Source organism: Vombatus ursinus, unplaced genomic scaffold (genome assembly GCF_900497805.2).
Source record: "Vombatus ursinus unplaced genomic scaffold, bare-nosed wombat genome assembly UNPS02012602.1, whole genome shotgun sequence".
In the NCBI taxonomy this organism is placed as follows: domain Eukaryota; kingdom Metazoa; phylum Chordata; class Mammalia; order Diprotodontia; family Vombatidae; genus Vombatus; species Vombatus ursinus.
The window spans coordinates 1002273-1025940 of NW_020952380.1; the positions used below are offsets into that span (position 1 = coordinate 1002273).

The 23668-nt window shown below is 37.1% G+C and overlaps 1 protein-coding gene across 2 annotated transcripts in view; it reads right to left on the minus strand.

The window, feature by feature from the left end:
- ESR1 (estrogen receptor 1) overlaps positions 1-23668 on the minus strand; it is a 455293-nt gene that overhangs the window by 351075 nt on the left and 80550 nt on the right. The window contains exons 2-3 of one of the 2 annotated variants that reach the window (XM_027857989.1): positions 7818-7877; positions 7197-7246 (exon numbers count right to left, since the gene is read on the minus strand). The exons of the other annotated variant lie outside the window; for it this stretch is intronic. The gene's annotated coding sequence lies outside the window, so the exon portion shown is untranslated. The remainder of the gene's footprint in view (positions 1-7196; positions 7247-7817; positions 7878-23668) is intronic. 2 annotated transcript variants of the gene reach the window in all.

A 23668-nucleotide genomic window follows, 5' to 3' on the forward strand; every position in this document is an offset into this window, starting at 1 on the left:
TCCCCTCGGTCAAAGCCTAGCACTCTCCTTGTGAGCTGTGTTGTCTCTTCTTGAGTACACAAGTAACTATCATAAAAGGTAGAATTTAATAAGAACTCCAAGGCAGATACGAACTAAATGTTATTGGAATTCAGTGGGAGGAGAGATTGCTTCTAGTTTGATATATCAGGAAAGGCTTCTTGGAAAAGGTGACACAAGGCTTGAGCAACATTAGGAGATGGAGATGTTGAAGTAAGATATTCCAGGGAGAAGAAACAAGAACATAGCAAAGAGGGAGCAAAAGGCAGGCATATTCAGAAATACTTGACTTTGATTCAAGGCAAAATTCTAGGCTAAATTATAAAAAAGAAGGTTTCTGAATATTTAGAAAGAGAAGCAAAGATCCCAAAGAGCCAGCATAATCGTTGTAATCATAATAATCATCATAATAGCTAAATAATAGCTAGCATTTATAAAGTGCTTTAAGGTTTGCTAAGTACTTTACAAATTTTATCTCATTGTATCCTCATAACCCTGGGAGGTAGATGCAATTATCCCCATTTACATATGAGGAAACTAAGGCAGGTAGAGGTTAAGTGACTTGCCCAGGATCATGCAGCAAATAAATGTCTGAGACTGGATTTGAACTCAAGTGTTCCCGACTCCAGGTCTAGCTTTCTATCCACAGTGACAGCAAGCTACTGCAAGAACAAATCATTCCAGACTAACTACATTTCCCTTTTTAATTGTTACTAGACACATAAAGCAAGAGACTACTATAGCTAAAGCAGATTTGAAAGCATTTGACAAAGTCTGTAAGAGAGAAATGTAGCTTAGGTAATACTGTAGGTGGGTGCATTTGGAATTGATTGAATGACTATACCCAAAAACTAGTGATTAATGGATCAACATTAATCTGGATAGAAGTCTCCAGTGAAACACCCCAAGGATCTGCCTTTGTCTCTGTTTTATTCAACATTTTTATCATGACTTAAATGATAGCACAGATAGCATATTTACCAAATTTATGGGTAATTAAAAGCTAAGAAAATCTATCTAATATGTTGGGTGACCAAATACCAAAAAAAAAAAAAAAAAAACCAACAACAACAACAACAACATAGAAGTTCTAATGAGATTAAATGTAATGTCAATCAATCAATCAATCAATATTTATTATTAATATTTAATTATTATTATATATTATTATATATGTAATTATATATTATATATTATATATTATATATAATTATTATATATTTATTATTATTAAATATTAATATTAATATTTATTAAATGCCTACTAGGCACTGAGCTAAGCGCTAGGAATACAAAGAGACAAAAGACAGTCTCTTCCCCCAAGGAATTTACAGTCTAATAGAGAAACTTACAATCTAATAAGGATAAGATTCTATACTCGAGGTATTGCATTTTTTTAATGATCAACAGCTTATGAAAAAGATATGAAGATCTTAGTGAACAACAAATAATATAATTCAACAAAACAGGGTAGAACAAACTAATACAATCTTAAACTATATTAACAGAGGCAGAAAAAAGGAGGTGATGGTCTTACTCTGCTCTGGTCATAAAAAATCTAGGGAATTATCTTTAATTCTATGTGCCACATTTTAGGAAAGATATTGGCAAACTAGAATACATCCTTAAGATGAACAAAATAGTGAGAGAACTGAGGGTCATGTCATGAGAAATAGCAGGACTATTCTGGTAGTTTTCCTGATCTATCTTTGGGTCTGATCTGATTACTCTCTTGAGAGGGAACTTTAATCTGAGATTTTCCTGGATTCCAAAGAATTGGATTGTTAAGTACAGACCTTCAATCTCTTCATAGGGCAAGCAGCCCTTTTGGTCAAGAGGGTCATCTGTATCAGATGTTGGGTATCCATTAAGAAGGAGTACGATATAGTGGAGAGAATACTGATTTGGAGGGCAAGAGAACTGGGGATCTGAATCTTGTGTCTCTGATCTCATCATTTAATCTCTCAATGCTTCAATTTCCTCATGGAAAAATGGGGATTATAACATTTGATTACATTTCTTAGAAGATTGTTGTAAGGAAAGCATTCTGTAAACCTTGAAGTGTTATACAGACATAATCTCATCTGTTATTACTTGGGTCTATGAAGAGCTAACAGAATGGAAAAAATACTAGCTTCTCTTGCCTGGGGCATGGATTATCCATTCAACAGCTCCCTTCAATTTATGACTCTAGCTCCCAATGAAAATAAACAAACAAATAAAATGACATAAAGTTAAAAAGATAATATTATACAATTCAAATAGAGTTGAACTTTTACTAGAGGATCAAGCTGAGCCCAATGTCTGAGTTAGTTAAAAAAGATGATAAAACTTTCAGGATTAAATAAGTGAGTTGATGGCCTGGAACAACTCAGGAAACTAATGATGGATTTCTTAAGAGTGCACACAGGGCAGGATTCTTCACACACGACCTCTTCATGAAAGTTTGGATTGTAGGATGAAGATACAAAGTCGGGAACTTTAGAATAACATTCCTCATCCAGAACCCTCCACATTTTCTCCCAGAGAAGGGAAGAAATAAGCCTCATTAATAAGCAAATGTCAGATGAAACTACTCAGGATTGCCCAAATACAAGTAACAGAAAGACTCACCCCAATCCACTTGGTCTACCTAAATCTTTCTCTTCCTTTGCCAGCCACGTGTCCCAGTGGTTTCCCTCCTCCAAACTGCTATAGAATTTACTATCAGTATCACTTACCAGAGCCCTAACTAGCCATAATTGTTCCTGAGACAAATTCAATTGGAGAGTAGATGAGGACAGAGGGCACAGTTCTATCATAGGTAAAGCCTCGCCAGAAGAAGCAATGTTCTGTGCGTCTGTTGGAGTTAGGAGAGAAGATAGGCTTCTGGAGCAAGGTGCCATAGTGGTAGAATGGTGGGAGTGGTGATCTGAAGGAGATTGTTACCACAGGACTCAAAAAGATGGTAAAGTATGAATAAAGTAAGTCACCACAGAGAGGAAGCATCCTCTTCCATCCTACCCCCAAAAATGTAAAAACCCTGGGACAAAGCCCCATTTACCCCATACTAATTTTGTTTTTGTTACTCCTTAAGGACAGGGACCATTTCATTTTTGCCTTTATATCTCTAGCTAGTTAGTCAAAAGTATTTGTTGTTGTTCAGTCATTTTTTCAGCTGTGTCTGACTCTTCGTGAGCCATTTGGGGTTCTCTTGGCAAAAATACCAGAGTACTTTGCCATTTCCTTCTCCAGCTCATTTTACAGATGAGGAAACTGAGGTCAACAAGGTTAAGTGATTTGCCCAGAGTCACACAGCTAGTGTCTGAGGCCAGATTTGAACTCAGGTCTTCCTGACTCTAGGCCCAACACTCTATCCATTTTGCCATCTAACTGCCTCCAAAGCATTTATTAAGTGACTACTGTATGTCAGAAACTGTAATAAGCACTGAAGATACAAAGAAAAGCAATAGACAGTTCTTGCTCTCAAAAAGCTCACAACCTAATAGAAGAGACAATGAGCAAATAAATACACACAAACAAGCTATATACAAAGAAATAGGAAATAATTAGCAAAAGGAAAGCACTAGAATTAAGAGGGATGGGAAAGCACAGTGCTTGGCACACGGGAGACATTTCTTGCTTCTTGATTGATTGCTACTCACTGAAATACTTATCACTCTTGAATTTATAATTCTTTTAATGTATATATCCCATCTTTTCATCTAGATCATATCTCCTTGAGGATAGGGACAATGTCATATGCATGTTTGTATGTTCAGCACTTTGCCCATAGAAAGAGCTTAATGATTTGATTGATTGACTGTTTCTACACGCTCTGATTCCATCTCTGGATATACAGCTTGGCAAATAAATTAATTCTTTCTCCTTGTGATTCAGCAGCAAATATTTATAATTTACTAACATACACATGTACAAACATGCACATCATGTTTAACATTGTGCTAGCAAACACAGAGACCACTTTTCAGAATTTTGCCATTAAAAGTGTCAAAATAATAATCTTATAATTCATGTGCCCAAATAAGAATATAAAACTTGCTGTTAGATTTTTGAAAGATGTCTTTGGCTTCTGTAAAGGCTTAGAGTGAATAAACTGAGTGAGCTGGGCCACCACAGAATGATGAGATAAATGATTGTTTTTCTCTTGCATTAATAGCTAATTATTGAATCAGAGCCAAGGTTTTTCCCCTTTTCAATTCCTCATCCAGAAATCAACCAGTGCAGGAAATTTTTCTCGAAGATTTACCCAGGCCAAAATCTAATCAGACAGTAAAAGAAATTCTAAGTTTGGACAAATGGGAGGATTCCTGATCATTATGTTTACTCAGACAGATCTGAGAAAATGTGGATCCTCCTTTTGTCAGACAGGTGATATGGAATTTGACCAAGACTTGGGCAATCCAAGTCATATACCTCAAGGCCCTCATGGTAATATTCACTTTCTCATTGTTAACCAGAGCTGATTGTCACCCTCAGGAACACCTACTCTTCCAAGGGTATATAAACTGTGAGCCCACCACCATGAGGGTCTGTGGCATTCAAGAGCATCACTAACCTCACTTTACTAATAAACAAGCTAGCCTTACTAATAAAATGGTTAAATTACCCAGAAACTATGTCTCTTGAGCTTTTAAAATGCCACAATGACAAGAAAAAGCACTGAGCAAAGTCATTATCCCCAATCTCCTTTTCTGAATCATCATTTATGTCCTGCCCTCTAATCATGAGTATCCTCTAAGGTCCTCTTCAGAATTCTTTGTATACTCTTAGTGATCTCATCAGCTCTCATGGATTCAGTTACCATTTCTGTGGGAATGACTCCCAGACACACACACACACACACACACACACACATGTATGTGTGTATGTGTATATATGTATGTATCATATAATGTGTATATATATATATATATATATATATATCTTCAGTCATTTTTCAGAACTACAGTCAATTGGACATTTTATACTAGGTCTTATAGACATCTCAAACCCAGTATGACCAAATCACAACTCATTATCTTTTCCCACAAAACACACCACTCTTCCTAATTTCCCTTTTTCTATCAAGATCACCACTGTCCTTCTAGTAACTGGGTTTTCCAACCTTGGAATCATCCTTGACTCTTCATTTTTCTTTGCACCATGTGAGGCTAAAGTTTGTAGAGAATACTTCCATAGCTCCTTACCTTTTATGTAGTTTGTGTGTGTATATATCTGTATCTATATACATATTTATATTTTCTTTCTATTTCTATATGTACATGATGTATCCCCCAGAAATTGGTTTGCTCTACACATAGTAGGGACTTAATGAAAAAAGCTCATTGAATTAAATTTTGACTCAGTTGTAATGCCTAAATTTATGCTGAAGTTCACCTGTTGGGCCTATGGAATGGATCCTAGGCATCTGAATATACTCAGAATCAGCACCAGGCTAAGAAACTTGAGGTAAAAAGGATTGTTCTGTGGTTAATACTGGATTTTGAGTTTGCTTGGTGGATTCCCCAGAGTTTTGTTTAACCTAGGAACCCTAACTCTCTCCAAGGCTCACCTAAAATAAACCCAGAGCTATAGCATAGCCCTAAAAAATTGGTCAGCTCCGTGGCACATTGGATAGAGAGCCAGGCCTGGAGTCAGGAAGACTCATCTTCCTGATCACAAACACTTATTAGCTATGTAACCCTAGTCAAATCACTTAAGTCTGTTTGCCTCAGTTTCCTCATCTATAAAATGAGCTAGAGAAAGAAATGGCAAACCACTTCAGTATCTTTGCCAAGAAAATCCCAAATGGGGTCACAAAGTTGAACACAACTGAAAAGAATGAACAACAACAAAAAATGAATGTCCACCACAAGGAGACCAATATGGATTTTCTTTTTAAAAGTCACTGATGTTTATCAGTCAACAAAAATTCAATTCAATATGATTCAGTAGCAATCAACAAACATTTATTAAGCACCTGTGGGATAGAAGGATAAAAAATAAACAGTTCCTACTCTCAAGGAGTTTACATTTGATTGATAGATAGATAGATAAATAGATAGATAGATAGATAGATAGATAGATAGATAGATGGATGGATGGATAGATGATAGACATACATATGAATGTATGTGTATATATGTATGTATATATATATATGTATGTGTATGTATGTGTGTGTATCACAACCTGTGCAAAGCATTGAGGCAAGGTCAGTTCAGCTGAACAGAAAGTGTAAAGAGGAAAATATATAATAATCCTAGAAAGATAGGTTGAAGGTAAATTGTCAATGGTTTTTAGTGCCAAACAGAGGCATTTGTGTTTTTATTCAAGGCAATAGGGAGCCATGGGAACTTATTGAATAGGGGAGTGACACAGTCAAACCTGAATTTTAAGAATATTACCTTGGTAGAAGTGTGGAGGATGGATTGGTGAGAAGAGAGACTTGAAGCAGATCAATTAGAAGGCTATTACAAAAGTCCAGGCAATGGATGACAAAGGACCGAATTCACGTGGTGGCCATGTTTCTAGAGAGAAGGGGATGGATGTAGGAAATATTTGGGGTATAGAATTTTTAAAATCTGGCAACTGATTAATTGCATGGAGTGAGGAAAAGTAAGCAGGCAAAGATGACTTCAAGTTTGGGAATCTGGATGACTGAAAGGAAAGTGGTACCCTTGACAGAAATAGGGAAGTTATGTAAAAGAGGTACAATTTGTGGGAAAGATAATGAGGTGCTTTAGGTTAGGGTGGAGATGATTCAAAGTTTATTATTTGTTAAGCAGCTAGGTGGCACAGTGGATAGATCACAAGCCTGGAGTCGAGAAGACCTGAATTCAAATTCAGACTCAGACACTTACTAGCTATGAGACTCCAGGCAAGTCACTCAACCTTGTTTGCCTCAGTTTTCTCAGTTGTAAAATGGGGATAATAACAGCCTAGCAGGGTTGTTGTGAACATCAAATGAGATAATATTTGTAAAGCTCTTATCACAGTGCCTGGCACATAGTAGGTGCCTAGGTAAATGCTTATTCTTTTCCCCCTTTTATTGAGCACCTATTATGTGCACGGCATTAGGGATAAAAAAAAAAAACATTCACTGGGTGGGGAATGGCAGTTAAAAGACAGGACACAGCACATAAACAAATAAATGAATAAACAGTAATTTGAGAAGCAAGACAGCACACTGATACCTGGAAGTGTCTGGGAGGGCTTGATGGAGGTAGTAGCAAGCAAGCTGTACCTTGAAGGGATAAAAAGATTTAAAGAGACAGAGTTTAGAAGGGAATGCGTTAGGAACACTGGGGAAAATTTATAAGACTATGTAGCTCCCTTTGGAGATAGCTCTCTGCCCTTAGAGGAAGTCTTCCAGGGATTAATTACATGGGGTCTAGTGGTTCAATGTCTCAAAGAGACAGGGCATTCCCAGGCCAGGAAAGAAACGGCACAGTCTGAATTTTGACCACAGATAAACCAAGTTATGCCTCTTGGGAAGTTGGGATTAGTCTGCAAGGGGGACAGAGAGGGGCTCCCTTAGTAGCAGCAACATGAAGGACAGCTCTGTATCTGCTCTATGAAATGACTCTTCCACCTTTAGGACCATTCAGCCTCGAGTTACACACAGAAGCTGAAGGTGAAACAGCTAATTGTCCAATTGAATTTATTCTTCTGTTGAACACATTCATAGGCACGACAGGGAAATAAAAAGGAAGTAAATGGCATAGTGTGTACCATTGAGGCCTATATGGCCATTATAAAGGGCTTTCTCACTCTCCTTAAATGGAAATCTCCCTTAATGGTGACATGTTCCTTACCTCACTCAACTCTTTTCAGGCCCATTTCTACATGCAGATCAGATCTTTCAGTCTAGAAGACTAGGAAAAAAAATATTCTTTAAAATAAGAATGTGTTATGAGAAAGGTAGATCAAATCTGAAAACTCACATTTTCAACATCATCTCTTCTGAAATACGAACATCCTGACTGTAAAACCAAGATAATCAAAGATATGATAAAAATTCAAAAAGAACATTTGATAGTCTATTTAAGGAAATGAGATTAAGTAATAATTAAAGAAATAAGAGCCTATGATTAAAAACCCATCAATCAAATAGAACCAAGCAACCAAACTGTATCCTCGTGATACTGAGCTTCAGAGGGCCCTTGCAGGCTACAAAAGATCCACACTGGGGTTTCATAGCACCCACCTCTGAATCCCTCCCTTTTCTCTCTCCTATAACCCTCCTCATATACCCTATTCTACTCATCCCTGAAAGGATGTAGGTGAGGGTTCTCAGAAAATTAGAATGTAAAACAACCTTTCCTCCCCAACCCCCATCTGTACCATGTCTACTTTGAGTATTTGACAAATTCTATTATGTGTGTGTGTTTTAGATTTCAGCAGGCAGAATAAGCTAGACTCCTTCCTATGGGCTCCAAGAATTAAATAAAAAAGCCCAATGGGAAATGAGAGAAAAGATTAATATGGCTATGGTGCGTCCAGTTCAAATCTGCTATATCTCAAGGATTTCTGGAGAACACAACTGGGCATCTCCTTCTATATTTTGTGTCCAAAACGGGAATCAGGGAAAATGAAACTCATCTTGGCCATTTTGTAAAGACATATTTCCCCCTTGATTTTGATATGACCTGATCCCTTTTTCTTCTTCTTCTTGGAATTTCTTTTTACTATTTTCTCACAGTCCAAACTGAGGTATTTTTAATTCACTTGCATATTGGCCATTCAGTTGTCTGCAGCTGTCTGCAGAGGGTTAAAGATGAGCAGTACTTTGCAAACAAAGAATTTTCCAGAGATCTACATCTCTTTCTGGTTTCCTTTCTTTCTGTGAAAAAATGCAGGAATCTGGGAAACAAATTCCTTCTTTTCCTCCCCCATCCTACCCCCATCCCCATTAATAGTTTCATGAAGAAAGTGCTGCCACCTAAAGGAGGAACAGGAAATTAACAGCTGCAATGACCATAGTCATTTGTCCAATTCTGAATGAACAGAAGTTTACTCATAGGAAATGGGAACCCTGGAAGGACCCTAATAGAACATCTAATCCAACCTGCTCACTTTACAGGGAAAGTGAACTGTTTTGGTGGGAAAATGTCAAAGAAAATGGAAACCAATGCAAGATTGTCCTATCTGTCTTTCACAAAGGGCAAGAAGAAAGCTCACCACACCCCTCAACACTGGTAACAAATCTTGATGAATGGGGTTATGATTTTTACATGCCCAGAGACAGTATGGGTGGTTAGGGTTGCTGAAAATGCTATGAATCAGGGATTGTGAATTTCATGTTCCCAAGTCACTCATAATGGATACACTTCTTGGTTTAGGTTTTGATCTTCCCTTGAAGCTATAAATAGCCCCTTAGTTAGATGTATGAGTGTGGTTAGCTTTTTTTTTAAAAAAAAAAAACTTTAGTAAAAGAACAGCAAAAGAGGTAATAAAAGTTTCATCAGCCCACTTTTCCACTCTTATATCCAGTACTCTGTTACATTTAAAGGCAGCAAAAAAACTATCTATTTTTCCGTGGTTGTAATTCTACATGAAGACTTGTTTCAAATAAGTTTGCTTTCCTGATAGACTCTAAAAGGAAAAGTGAAAAACAGATAGCAAGTACTTATCCTTGTGTGTATGGAAAATAACATATGTGGCATTATCTATCTATCTGGTCTTGTGAAAAGAAAAACATTGGTGTCAGGGGACAGGGGTTGAAATCCCAAATATGATATTTCCTAGACTTGTAACTTTATGCAATTCATTTTATCCATCTGACCCTCCATTTGCACATGTACACAATGGAAATAATGATACTAGTACTACCTACCTCATAGGATGGTTTGGGGAAAAGCTCTTGGAAATCTGAAGGCAAGTATGTATGTGGGCATGTATTGTTATTATCATTATTTAAACAAAAATTATTGCATTTTAATCTTTGTTGGTAATCACTCTAAGGGAAGGAAGAGTGGCCCAAAATAGAGGATGTTAGCAAAATTTTGTTAATTTAACCAGTGACTATACAGCAAGTCACATAAGTACACACCTTTAAAAAATTTTAAGAGATCATAGGCTGAGAATTGAAAGATACCTGAAGGAGAACTGTCTTCTAATTCAAACTCTCTCATTTTCCTGAGGAAACGGGGGCTCAAAAAGGTAAAAAAAAAACTTGTCCAAAGTAACACAAGCAGCACTAACAGAGTTAGGCTATAAGCCCGTTTTCTTAGTCCAAATCCTGCATTTTTGCTCTATACTACATATATTAAATTTCCACTCCCTCCAACATTTTCCACTGTTTTCTGCCCCATTTTGACCTTTTTCAAGTCAGTCAATCAAAAAGAATTTATTAAGAGATAATTAATCCAGGTGTAGCAATTCTCACCTGTAATCCCTTCTGCTAGGGAGGATGAGGCTTGCTTATCCATCCACTGAAGTTGAGGAGTGTTAAACTGCAATAAGGCTAAAGTTGATTGGGAGTCAGCACCAATGTGGTGAGCCCTTGGGAGTGAAGGGCCCCCCAGGCTGCCCAAGGAGAGACAAACTGGGCCACATTGGAAAAACAGAGTAAGTCAAAGCTTCTTGAATCAAATCTATATAGAGATCAAGCTGTGAATGGCTGCTGCACTTCCAGCCTGGGTGACATAGGGCAACCAGTCTCCAAAAAAGAGGTAGCTAACTGTGTACCAGGAACTGTCCTAAGTACTGGAGACACAAAAGAAAAAGTGAAACACTTCCTGTCCTCAGAGAACTTATGTTCATATATATATATATATATATATATATATAGCATATATATAAGTACATATATAAGTATATGATTACTATACACAAGGAAGTTTGAGGAGAGAGTGGACTGAGGTTCATTCTGAAGGAAGTAAGGGATTAAAAGAGGCAGAAGTGAGGAGGGAAATCATTATAGACTTGAAGGACAGCCAATGCAAAGGTACATAAAAAAATAGATGAGGCATCCTGTGTACTGAAGATGTATGCCAGTATGGCTGAATCACTGCGTATGTTGAGAAGATAATGTGCAAGAAGACTGGAAAAGGAGAAAGGGGCCAGATTTTAAAGATTTAAATATCAAATAGAGGAGTTTATATTTGATTCTAAAGGGAATAGGGAGCCATTGGAGTTTGTTGAGTAAAAGAGTAACATGGTCAGACCTGTACGTTAGGAAAAATGCTTTGACAGTGGTGTGAAGGATAGAGTGGAGTGGAAAAAGACAAATGGGGAAGATTGTTAAAGTCTCAGTGAGATGTGATGATCACCTGAACCAGGGTCCTGTTAGCATGAATGGAGAAAGGGGACTTATATGAGAAATGCTATAGAGATAGAAATGATAAAATTTGGCAACTCTGGATATTCAGGATAAGTGAGAATTAGGAATGAAGGACACCATGGTTGCAAGACTGGATGACTGGAAGGCGTCCTTAATGATAACAAGGAAATTTGGAAGAGGGATGGGTTATTTAAGGTTAAGTTGTGTTTCGAACATGTTGAATTTGTAATATCAAGGGATATCCAGTTTAAAATGTTCAATATTCAGTTTGTAATAAGAGATTGGATTTCAGGAGAGCTATTAGGACTAGATGTATAGAAAGATCTTGGAGTAATCTGCAAAGAGATAGTGAATGAACCAGTGAGAGCTGGTGAAGCCATCAAGTAATAAGGTATAGAGACAAAAGCAAGCCCAGGATAGAGCCTTGGGAAGCAACCACATTTACTCAGCATGATACAGATGATGATTTAGCAGACTGAGAAAGCTTGGTCAAGCTGGGTAGGAGGAGGATGAAGAGAGGGCAGTGTCACAAAGACCTACAAAGGAAAGAGTAGGAAAAGATGATCAACAATGTCAAGTGCTGTAGAAAGGTCAAGAAGGAAGAGGACTGAGGGGGAAAAAATTAAATTTTACAACTAAAGCACTAACTGGTAGCATTGAAGAGAGCAGTTTCAGTTGAGCTATAAGGGTGGAAGCCAAATTGTGGGGGTTAAGAAGCAAGTGAGAGGAGAGGAGAGGAGGTGAAGGCAATAGTTTAGATAGCATTTCTAAAAGATCTTGGCTGATAAAGGGAGAAAAATAGGGCAATAGTTATCCAGGATGGTGAGGTCTAGTGGATTCTTCTCAAAAACGGGGTAAATGTTTATTTTTGTAAGTAGCTGAGAAGGAACAAGTAGATATGGAGAGATTGAAAATTAGGGAGTCAGGGGTATGATAGTGGGAGTAACCTTGCGGAGAAGATGGAAGGGAATAGAGAAACGAAGGATGAAATGAGCATTTGAATACTGCCAGGCACTGTTTCGAGTGCTTTTTTACAAGTGTTATCTCCTTTAATCCTCACAATGATTCTCTAAAGTAAGTGCTATCAATATCCCGGTTTTACTGTTGAAGAAACCAAGGCAAGTAAAGGTTAAGTAACTTCCCAAGGGTGCTATAGTTAGTAAGTGTCTGGGGTCAAATTTGAACTCAGGTCTGTCCAACTCCAGGTCCACGGCTCTATCCTCTATGACACCAGGTGGCTCTATGAACAGAAACAAAGGAACTCATGGAGGGGTCAGCCTTAGGAAGAAGAAGATTAATCTCTATTAGATACTGGAAGATGGTGTCAAAGAGCTATCAGAGGAGGAATTGTGAGATGAGGAGAAAGAGAAGAAAAGAGGGAGCTTATGGTAAATGCGCTCATTTTTTATTTTAGTTAAGAAAGAGTCAAGTACTTAAACTGACTGGGTAAGGGTACTGTGGGGGTGCTGTGAGGCTTGAGGAGAAAAAGACAAAGTTTGGAATGGTCATTGTGGAGAATGGGATACAGAATCAATTGGAGATGAGATTGACATCATGTTGAAATTAGATAAAAACTTAGTAGCTCACCCAGTCAGTACCCTTGTGTGATTTCTTCCAGTTCCATTTCATATAACATGAGTAGAAGGGATGGATGCAGATGGTGAGAATAATGTAGAATTGGAGTTTGACAAAGCCATAAGCAATGATAATCCATTAAAACTTTGGTCAATCAAATCTGTAAATGCCTTAGAATTTCTCAAACCCATCCCATGTCATTTATTATGAAGTAATCTATCTCTTTCTCTTTCACAGATAACCCACTCAAATCAAGGAGTGCTCTGCCCCCATGCTCATCTTCAACTATCCTCTTCAATTTTTCAAATACAGTGCTCTGAACCCTTACTGGGTACTTGTGATATTGAACGAATTAGTAGGAGTCTAATAATCTACTTCCACAAGGCCGCTTACCTGCCTTATAGACTCATGACCATTATTATCATGTAAGGTCAATGTTGTAGTCAATCTACAAGACATAGATTGTATGAGCCAAAATGTAAATATTTACAAAGATTAAACAAAGCATTTTTGTAGTAGCCCAGAACGAGAAACAAAATAGATGTCTATTGATAGAGGAATGGCTAAACAAATTGTAGTACATAAATGTAATGAAATATTATTAGTGGCAGCTAGGTAGCACAGTAGATAAACCACCAGGCCTGGAATCAGGAAAACCTGACTTTAAATCTAGGCTTAGCTTCTTACTGGCTGTGCAACCCTGGGCAAGTTACCTTACCTCAGTTTCCTCATCAGCAAAATGGAGATAATAATAACAACTACTTCCCATGGTTGTTGTGAGGATCAAATGAGATAATAATTTAAAAGTGTTTAGCATACTGCCTGACACATGGTAAGTGCTATATAAATGTAGCCACCATTGGCTATTTATTTAGCTACTTTTAGCTATCATTATTGATATAGTTATTAAAAATTTAGTTATTACTGTTATAGTTAGTATTATTATGCTGTGAGAAATAACAAATGTGAGGAATTCAGAGAAACATGAGAAGACTCACATGAACTCATACAGAATAAAGTCAACAAAACCAAGATAATAATATATGCCATGACTACTACAATTTAAATGGAAGTAACAATAAAATAAAACTGAATGCCATGTAATTATAATGACCCAGCTTTTATACCTTTGTTATGAAAAAAGGCTCACTGGATGGAGGTAGGAAGAAGGAGGCTATTCAGAAATGAAAGTGATATAAAACCAAAAAACATCAGTGTAAAAAATATTGAATGCTGATCCCCGTGATTGTATTTGTGATCAGTTCTGACAGTGACAACAGAATCACCACCTCCTACAAATGCATATAAGAAGCAATGGTTTCATAAAATCTTAGAAGTGGAAGGCTCTTTAAGTTTCATTTAATCCAATCTCTACCTGAAGCGTAGATAATAGAAGCAACATTAGGAGAGGTAACTTAGAGATGATCTAGTTCAACTCATCATTTTACTTCAGCCCTGGAACTCATATCTCAGAAGTGCCTTCTGCCCCTGGTGCTCCTCTCTTTGATTGGATAGCTCCTGCCAGAACTCCATTTAAAAGAGGCATCCAGGACAACCATCTCTTCATTTCCCATTAAGCTACGTTTCTCTATCGCTCTCCAATTTCCTCTTCCATCTTTTCAGCATTTTTTAAGGTGTTGTCTTCACCATTAAAATGTAAGCTCCCTGAAGACAGGGACTATCTTTCTTTGGCACTCAGAGAATGTAATCGACTTACCGAAGGTCAGAGCTAGGATTCAATCTATGATTTTCCAACTTCAAATCCAATGCTCTTTTCAAATTATCATGCTGCCTCAAACATTCATCCCCTATACATTTTCAAGCCCATCACTGGAATTAACTTAAAACAGGAAAAAAGAAAAGGAAATATTATTTGGTTAGGGAGAGGAACTGGGTTTGAGTTTGGGTTCCATCATATTGCATTTACATGCCTTTGGCAAATCTCTTCAATTCCACAAAATGCCATTTTGTCAACTGTAAAATGGAGGAAATAAAACTTGTGCTACTAGCTTGATAGATGACCAAAAGAAAGCCCTCTTCAGACCTTCAAGTGCTGTAGAAATATGAGCTTTGGTGAGGGGCTAACCAACCCAGAGCATCACGGGCCTGTCATCTTTCAGTTTCTCGGTAGCAAAGGAAAGCCATGGAAGGCAGAAGCTGTCAGGGTAGGAACTTTGGTTTCCATTGACTTCTTTGGCCAGCTCTCTCCCACTGTGTCAATTCTGATATATGCCAGAACAAAGAGTGGCTTCCAAATGGAGCTTGTGCTTGTGAAGACAGAGACACATCTCCTCCCCAAAATGTTCTCTCTGACTCCTATAGCCTCTAGCATCTGGGCAGTCATAGCTCACCACTAACCTTAGAAGCATAACACCTCAATTTCATTTTCTGGCTTCCATTGGTGTTTTCCTCCAGAGTCCTCAGCATGACTCAAAAATGTTGGTCTTTCATTTCATTTCAACAAGCCATTCATTAAATATCTACTATATGCCCAGCAATGTGCTAAGTGCCGTGCTAGGCACTGAGACAAATATAAAAGAACTATGAGACCTGGTTCCTGCTGTCCAGGAGGCAAAGAGTTTTGCCATCCTACTGCTGAAGGATGTGCACTGTCATCATACTGAGTAAAACTAGAGCTTTGCAAGTGAAGTCACAGATGAAAAGAAAAATAACACGCCATTAAAGTATGAAATTGTAGGTAACACCCAAACTCTGAGAAGCAAGAGAAGTCTGCCCACACCATTAATCAATGAATCAAGTAACATTTCAGCGGAAATTATTTATCACTGAACCTGCTAAGTCCGAGGTAGTTTTCAACTGCATCAAGTTATATCTAATCAAGCCTGGCTGAAACAGCAGCTCACTGTTAATAATCACTGGAATAATAGACTAGACTCTAATTGGTGGACAGTTATCATGTCCTAATTATCTCTGCACTTGTTTTGTCCATTTCCAGCCTCTCCCAACCAGTGATTTCACTGTTGTGAAATTCCAGTGTGGAAACTCTCCTCATTGATACAAATAGGCACCTTGGCTGCAACTCCTAGGCTTAGAAAATTAGCTGGAATTTTATCTCCTTTTAGAGATAGGTAGGTGGTGCTGTGGATAGATGGTTGGAACTGGACTCAGAAAGACCTTAGTTTAAATCTTATCTCAGATACCTACTAGTTGTATGACCCCGGGCAAGTCACTTAACCTCTCTAAAGCCTAAGTTTAAAATATCCCTCATTTGTAAAAAGGGGAGAATAATATAGTACCTACCTCTCAGGTTGTGAGGATAAAATGAGATAATACCTACAAAGCACTTTGCCAAACTTCAAGGGCTATATAAATGCTAAATATTATTATTCTATAATATAACTATAATATAACATAACTGTGCCATGCTGTTTTTCATCTTTGCATTTAATGTCCACTTAATAAGTGAGGGTTTTTTTTTAAGTAATTGTAGATGTTAGTAACTGCTCCAAGGGGATTTTTGCACAGGTCTACACATTTATGAAGAAATATCTTTTTTTGTGAAGAATAGACCCATGTAAGTAAGAGTAAGGAGCAGTGTCACATAAGTTGAAGGTCTTCTATCTAATCTCCTAATTTTACAGATGAGGAAACTGAGGATCCAACAATATCCAAAGTCTTACAAGTTTTAAAATACGAATTGATTCCCCATGTTTTTTTTCAAATATAATTCCACTTTTGTTTCCATGATTTTTTTTGACATGTTGGAACAATCTCAATATCTGTCCATGAGCTTAAGTCACCACCTTGTTTCTTTTGGATGTAGGCAACGCTCATATTTATGACCATAGATTTAGAACTGGAAAGGTCCTTAAAGGTCATACAGTCCAATCCTCCTCATTATCACCCCTTCTACAAATGAGGAAACTGGAGTTCACCAAGATCAAGAGATTTGTATAAGATTACATAGTTAGGAATTGTCAGAATCTTTATTTGAACTCAGGCCCTATGACTGCAAATCCAATATCCTTTCTACCACCCTATACAGAGCAATGTGGTCCTGCAAATACATACATATAATCATATACTGGTAGAGTTACCTATAGATACTACTTTGAAAATGTTTTCTTGACTGATGACGAAGCATCCTTCTTGACTCTTGGCAGAGAAATGATGGACTAAGTGTGCAGAGTGAAATATGCATTTTCAGACTTGGTCCTACGTGTGTCCGTTTTGCTTGATTATACTTATTTGTTAAAAAGGGAAGCTTTTTTGGGGGGGGGGGGATATGTAAGAGGAAGATAGTGACAGTGATGCAAATAAAAGAGGAAAAGAAAGAAAAGATGTTAATGACATTTTTAATGAACAGAAGAAAACAGAAGGAAGTTCAGAGATATAGAAAGACAGGACAGTTCCAAAACTAACCTGTGGAATTCCTTTTATATTTAAAAAAAAGTTGCATGTAATATAAATCCATTCTTTTGAATGCATTCCTGTTTTTTTTTCTTTCCTTTTATATATGGATATGATTATGTTTGTCAAAAATTAAAATCCTGAAAAAAAAACAAAGACAAGCTTCTATGGGAGAGGGATAATGAAAGTAATAAGAAAGAGAAAAAAGAACAACTATAAAACATGGAAAAATAAAGAGAAAACAAAGAGAAGTTAAAGAAAGGAACACACAGGGCAATTTGTTACTACCTAATCAAATTTAATATACACTTTTAAAACTGCACATATCAGAATTTTTTCTTCTTTGTATATTGAAATATGTTTATTGATGACTAAGTTCATAATAAAAAAGACATTTTTAAAGTCTTTTTCATGGATTAATGTTTATCTACAGAGAAAAGAAATAGTTGATAGCTTTCACACAATACCCTTTTCTATCAACCTACAAAATTTATCATCAAGCACATATCTATATAATACAGAACTGTAAAGACATGTTTCCTTGAAATAAAAGTCTGTCATGGTCTTCCAGAGAATAAGGAGGGGTAGCCTCAAGAGCTCACCTATGTGGAAGAAAATTTTGTGCTCAGTATTTTAGGCACAAGGCTGCCAAAAACAATTTTTATTTATTTAGATTGTTTTATCTAAGCATTTATGCTCAGAGAAAGAAAGAAAGATGGACAGTCAATCCATGACTCCAAAATCTCTTTCTACCCCAACCCATTTCAGAGTTACAGTTAAAGATTTCTCAGACAATAGACAAAATTCTCCCACGAGATAAAACACAGATTCAGTTCTCAGAGTAAAACTCGGTTAAAATTTTGCTTCATCAAACAAAACAGTAGTCACTTAACTTTCAGCCCACCCTGGGAGAATCATTCTCCTACAAATCATTCAATCCCTCCTTGACCACTCCCTTTAAAGATTCTTTTTTCCAGCTAGTCAAAAGTGAACTCAAGAGTTACTTCCATGAACAAATGGAATCCAAGAGACTTCTTCCAGTCCTAAGCGTATCACCACCCAAATCTGGTCAAAGACACTGCTTGGAAATGAATCAGCCAAGGTCTCTTAATCTGCCACTATTCTAATCATCTCAGAGACGAATCTTTCCTAGGTTGATCTGGAAAGAGGGTGGTAAAAGGACATTGTTTTGAAAGTGATACTTAAAAATTTACAAGATTTCTCTTTCAGATTAGTCCAACGGCTTCAGACTAAAATAATTTTCAAATTCTTTCTTAATATTTCTGAAAGAAGGATCAAGTGAGACTTTAATCTCCTTCCAGAGCTATCTAGAAATCATTTAACCAACCAACTGAATTCCTACTAAATGTACTGTAAACAGAATGCTAGCATTCCTGGGGCAGGGCTCTGAAAGGGGTGGCGTTGCATACACTGAGATCCAGAAGTAGGAAACCCATCGTGCTTCAGGAAGAGCCAATAGAGGAGTCTGCCTTGAATGGTAAACACCAACAGAGCAGTAACAGGAGATGAGGTTGGAAAAAGGAATTAAGATAAGATTGTGACTGACCATGTTCTTTGATGAAAAGTCCTCAGTGGTCCCCTGTTTCCTATTGAGTAATAATCCAACTGGGTAGTTAGTTGGCACGGTGGATAGATCATTAGGCCTGGAGTCAGGAAAACTTGAGTTCAAATCCAGCCTCAGATACTTACTAACTGTATGGCCCTAGGCAAGTCAACTAATTTCCATTGCTTTTTCACAGTATGTAAAGACATAGCCTGCGTGAGATACATATGAGATGAACAAGCCATTATCAGATTACAAACATTTCCTAAAAGAAAAAAAAAATTATAGACATCTTTTTTTATACATTTGAGCAAGAAACTGATCTCTTTCCTTGAAGAAAGAGCAGCAGTAGTAAGTGACAAACTAATTTTTTGGAATGTTATTGCCATTCCAGTTTTGCTGTGCTGATATTCTAGGAAGGAAAGAAAACCTTCAATGATTTATGCAACAATGTCTTATGTACTAGTAGAAGCTGAAATATCTTACAACAAATGCAGAGCACTTTTAGACACCTGTTCATTAGATTGTGAGCTCATTGAGGGTAGGGACTGTCTCTTTCCTCTTTTTTGTACCCTCTTCACTTAGCACAGTGCCTAAACGTTATTGACTACAAGAGATTTCATTGTGTACAACTTTTAGAAGGGAAAAATAGATTTAATAATTTTTTGAATGGGTCTGCTCTTTTGGCACAAATGCATGTAATGACAACCTTGACGCTTGCCACAGACACTGACAAAGTTCGTTCTTCCTGATTCTAATTCTGTCCAGTTTTCAGACCTTTCCAGGGCTTGCCAAATTTTAGACATTGACCACCAGGGGGTGCACTAATCCCCTTCAGGACATTCCAAGTGCCCTCATCTTGCTATTAATGTTAACATAGAGTATACCCTTCTTAATATTTAAATATGGCTGAAAATTTCAGTTACAAACTCAGGTTTCTCTATTCTAGCAGGGTTATGGCACTTCTCCACTGGAATTCATTTGCTTGTCTTTACGATTCTAGTTAAATCACAGGATTTATTGAGGTCTTTTTTGGGGGGATGGTTTAATTATTCCAACTTTTATTGTACTTGATATTTCCTCCTGTAACCAGAACACACAGAAAAAATTGTTTCAGGAATATTTCAGGAGTCAGATTGTTCTTCTTATTGTTTCTGTTACAGAACAAGCAGTCTGAGAACCAAAAGGAAGGTCCATGAAACAGATGCATAAAATCAAATGAAGAGACAAATGTATTATGAACTTCATTGATAAAAAGGAGCCCCCAGAGACCTCTATAATAACAAAAGCATTTTGCCACTTAGCTATTCTTTGGCTGCATCTCACACACACACACACAAAAAACCCTTAAAAAATAAACTAAAAGCAAAAACCTACTCCCTAAACCATCCAAAACACACAGAAACCTTCCCAAATATTGTGCAAGGTGGTTTTTTTTGTTTTGTTTTTGTTTTTTTTACCCCTCAAGCATCCTACTGATCTAAGACACCAATCTACAAAGGAACCACATAATATAAACACAAAGATTTCAAAGTTCCTGGAGACATTGGAAGTTTCATGAAAAAGAATCTTAACACCGTTACAGATTACATTAAGGAAAGACACACCATTCCTCAACCAGTATTTAGAAATAGAAGAGCTGTATGGAGGTACACATGAGTATGTTCCTAGAGGTCAGATCCCTGCCTTGTTACAGGAAATTGGTGAAGTCATTACTCCCTCTGAATATTTATAAAGTACTGGCTGCTTTCACAGTTTGAATACAGTGACAAATAAAATATGACATGGCTCTGTCTATGCTATGCATCTTGCTTATCAATAATAATCATGTTTATCTAGTGTTTTAAGGTTTGCAAATTTCTTTATGACAGCTCTATGGGGATGGGTAGTGAAACTATTATTAGCTCCATTTTACAGATGAGGAAACCAAGGCTCAGAGAGGGAAAGTCATTTACCCATGCTAGCTTAGGTAGTAAGTGTCAGAACTGGGATTTGAACCCAGCACTCCTAAATTTATTTCCAATTCTTTCCAGTAATCCCTTTTTGTGTACCACACAAGGAGGCAGCTGTAAGATAGTTAGATAAGTAAAGGGGGCAATAGGAAACCATCACTTCTACATAAAATGTCAACTAGATGGATCCATGGAGGGGAGAAATGGAGAATTTGTTTTATGGAGAAAATCACTTGAGGGGTACATCTAATGCCAGTAAATCAGGGTTCTAACCCCACTGTACCATGACTTGTACAGTGACCATGATCAGTCTCTTTAGGATTCCCTCGACTTTGCTTTCACCATTTGGGAAGCAAGGGAGGACGGATGAGAAAGAGAACAAGAGACAAGAGAGATGGAAACTTTTTAATATGTCCTTAAAAGCCTCTTTATAGAGATGAGTAATGCAAGATTGGGGCCAGCAAACATATTCAACCTTTCCACATTTTTGCTAAACAGTTATAAAACTAGGAGTATCCTAAGGTCACTGTTAAAGGAATACTGCCTCTTTTTTGCATTTAAATGAAAGGGAAAAAAAGAGAAAAGTTAAAATAGTCTCATCCCTAGTAAAAATCCTTGCTCTGTACTGCTTGATGACTATATTGTAGAAAGTGTTGAATCTGGCTCAAGAGATGGCATGAATCAGTGCAAAAAGTGGTGGATTTGAAGTCAGGAGGCCTGGGTTTGAATTCCGGTTCTAACTTGTCTGTACAATCTGGGCCAGTTAACTTCTCTGGGCCTCTGCTACTTCATCTGTGAAAGGTGAGGGTGGCCATCTAAGGTTCCTTACAACTCTAAATCAATGGCATTATTGGGAGATCCACAAAGTTGTAAGAATAACAAATTCTGCTCTCCAATCCTAGCTCAGACGCCAACCAAGTCACATTTAACTTTCTCCTTTTTTTACTCAAAACCAAGTGGGATACTAGGAGATTCTGTCTAAGCTGTGCCCTGCATACACAGAGTACCTTTTCCCAATGAGGTCAAGGAAGACTAAATGATTCTATAATTAGGTCATTGACCTGAGTGAAATAAGTCAATGATTTCAATTCATTTTATATTGTCTGAATATCTGCAAACATTAATTATCTTTTGGGTGACTAGAGAAACTGAACTTTGCTTATTGGTCCCTTGGCGAGAAAAGGGGGTCTGTTTTATCAGTTCACAAATAGCACTCAAATTAAATTTTAACATTTCTCACCATATGAACTGATGCAGACTGAAGACTGAAAGAATAATTTATACTATAACATCTATATTATACAAACAAATAATTTTGAAAATTTTTATAAGCTGATGAACAAGGACATGATCAGTCAGTAGAACAATTTATACAATAACAACTCTGTAAAAATAAATAATTTTGAAAGCTGTAAGACCTATGATCAATATAATGATTACCCATGATTTCAGAGGACTAGTAACAAAGGAGGTGATAGATTTAGGGTGCAGAATGAGACATATGTATTTTTTTTATCCAGTCAATCAGAGGTTTTTTTTTTTTGACTATGCATATTTCTTAAAAGGTATTTGTCTTTTCTCTCTCTCTCTCTTTTTTTTCAATGAAGCAAGGGGAAAGAGGGAACAAAAATAAAGCGTTTTTTTACATTAAAAAAACTGAAAAATAGAAAGGAAGGGGCTCCCAATGTGCAATGTTATGTGTACTCTTAGAAACACTGTATTATTAGTTTTTGCTTAATTGCATTACATTATTGTAAGAGACCTCTTGCTTAGTGGAAGTAATCTGGAAATGCTTGTAATGTAAAAGCAAAACACATACATAAAGCACAAAAACAAAATATTGGGTTAAAGTCAGATTTAGTTTCACCTGAAAGCAATTGTCTCCCTAGTTTACAGACCCAACGAGGTATAGTTGTTTAGTTTATTGGTTTAAAATGAACTTTTTTGTTCCCCTTCCAAAGCCTTTGTGAAAAGCAGAAAAGGATAGCCCTGTTTACCTTGCAGATTTGTTTTTGTTTTCCAAGTTCTCTCTCCTGATTGCTAATCCTACAGATAGGGTTCTGTCTGTGTGAGTGAGCCAACAGTTTCTTCCCTCCACCCTCCATCACCCCACCTTCACCACCACGGCTTTTCCCTTCCTCTCACTGAGATATCATAATCCATTTTGATCTCAGATATTGTAAAAATCTAGCCATTCCCACAGCAACCAACCGATGTCACTGACAGAAAATAATGAATTCTAAGAATCTGCAGGCAGAAGGAGAAAAGGATCAGTTTAGAGGGGTAAGGATTTAGTTGGTAAATAAATTTTTCCGTTATTTCCCATATACAGAATTGAAACTGTAACTCGAGATATCTGTCGTATGATAATATTAGCAATGGCTCAGCAAACTTTGCCCTTTGCAATTCTATACTTTTAACTAATAAATGCCAGTGTTTTACATACATTCATACCCACACAAATTAATTTAGTTTAAAAGTAAAAACATTCAGAAAGTTTTCCAAATCACTAGCTCATTTCTTGAACCTAACTTTACTCATCTGTAAAAAGAGAATAGCCCTCGTACCATCCATCTCGTAGGTTTTGTGGAGGAAATCCTTCAAGAACCATAGAAGCCGATGGTTCTTGCCTTAAAAGTCATTTTCCAGCAACAACAAAAACATCATTTACCTGTACAGACACATTCTAACTCTCCAAAACTAGCAGCTCAAATCAAAGCAACGATGGCTTGCAAGGGTATTTTGTTTTGTTTTGGTTTTGCCTGTGCTTAGCATAAAGGAAGCATTTAATAAATACTTGGTGACTTAATGATGTTGTTAACATAGCTAATAATCACCTTAGCTTAACAATCAATATAGCTAACAATAATCATCCTACGATGAGAAGTAGGAGTAACATTAGGGAGGAGAGCTGAAAGA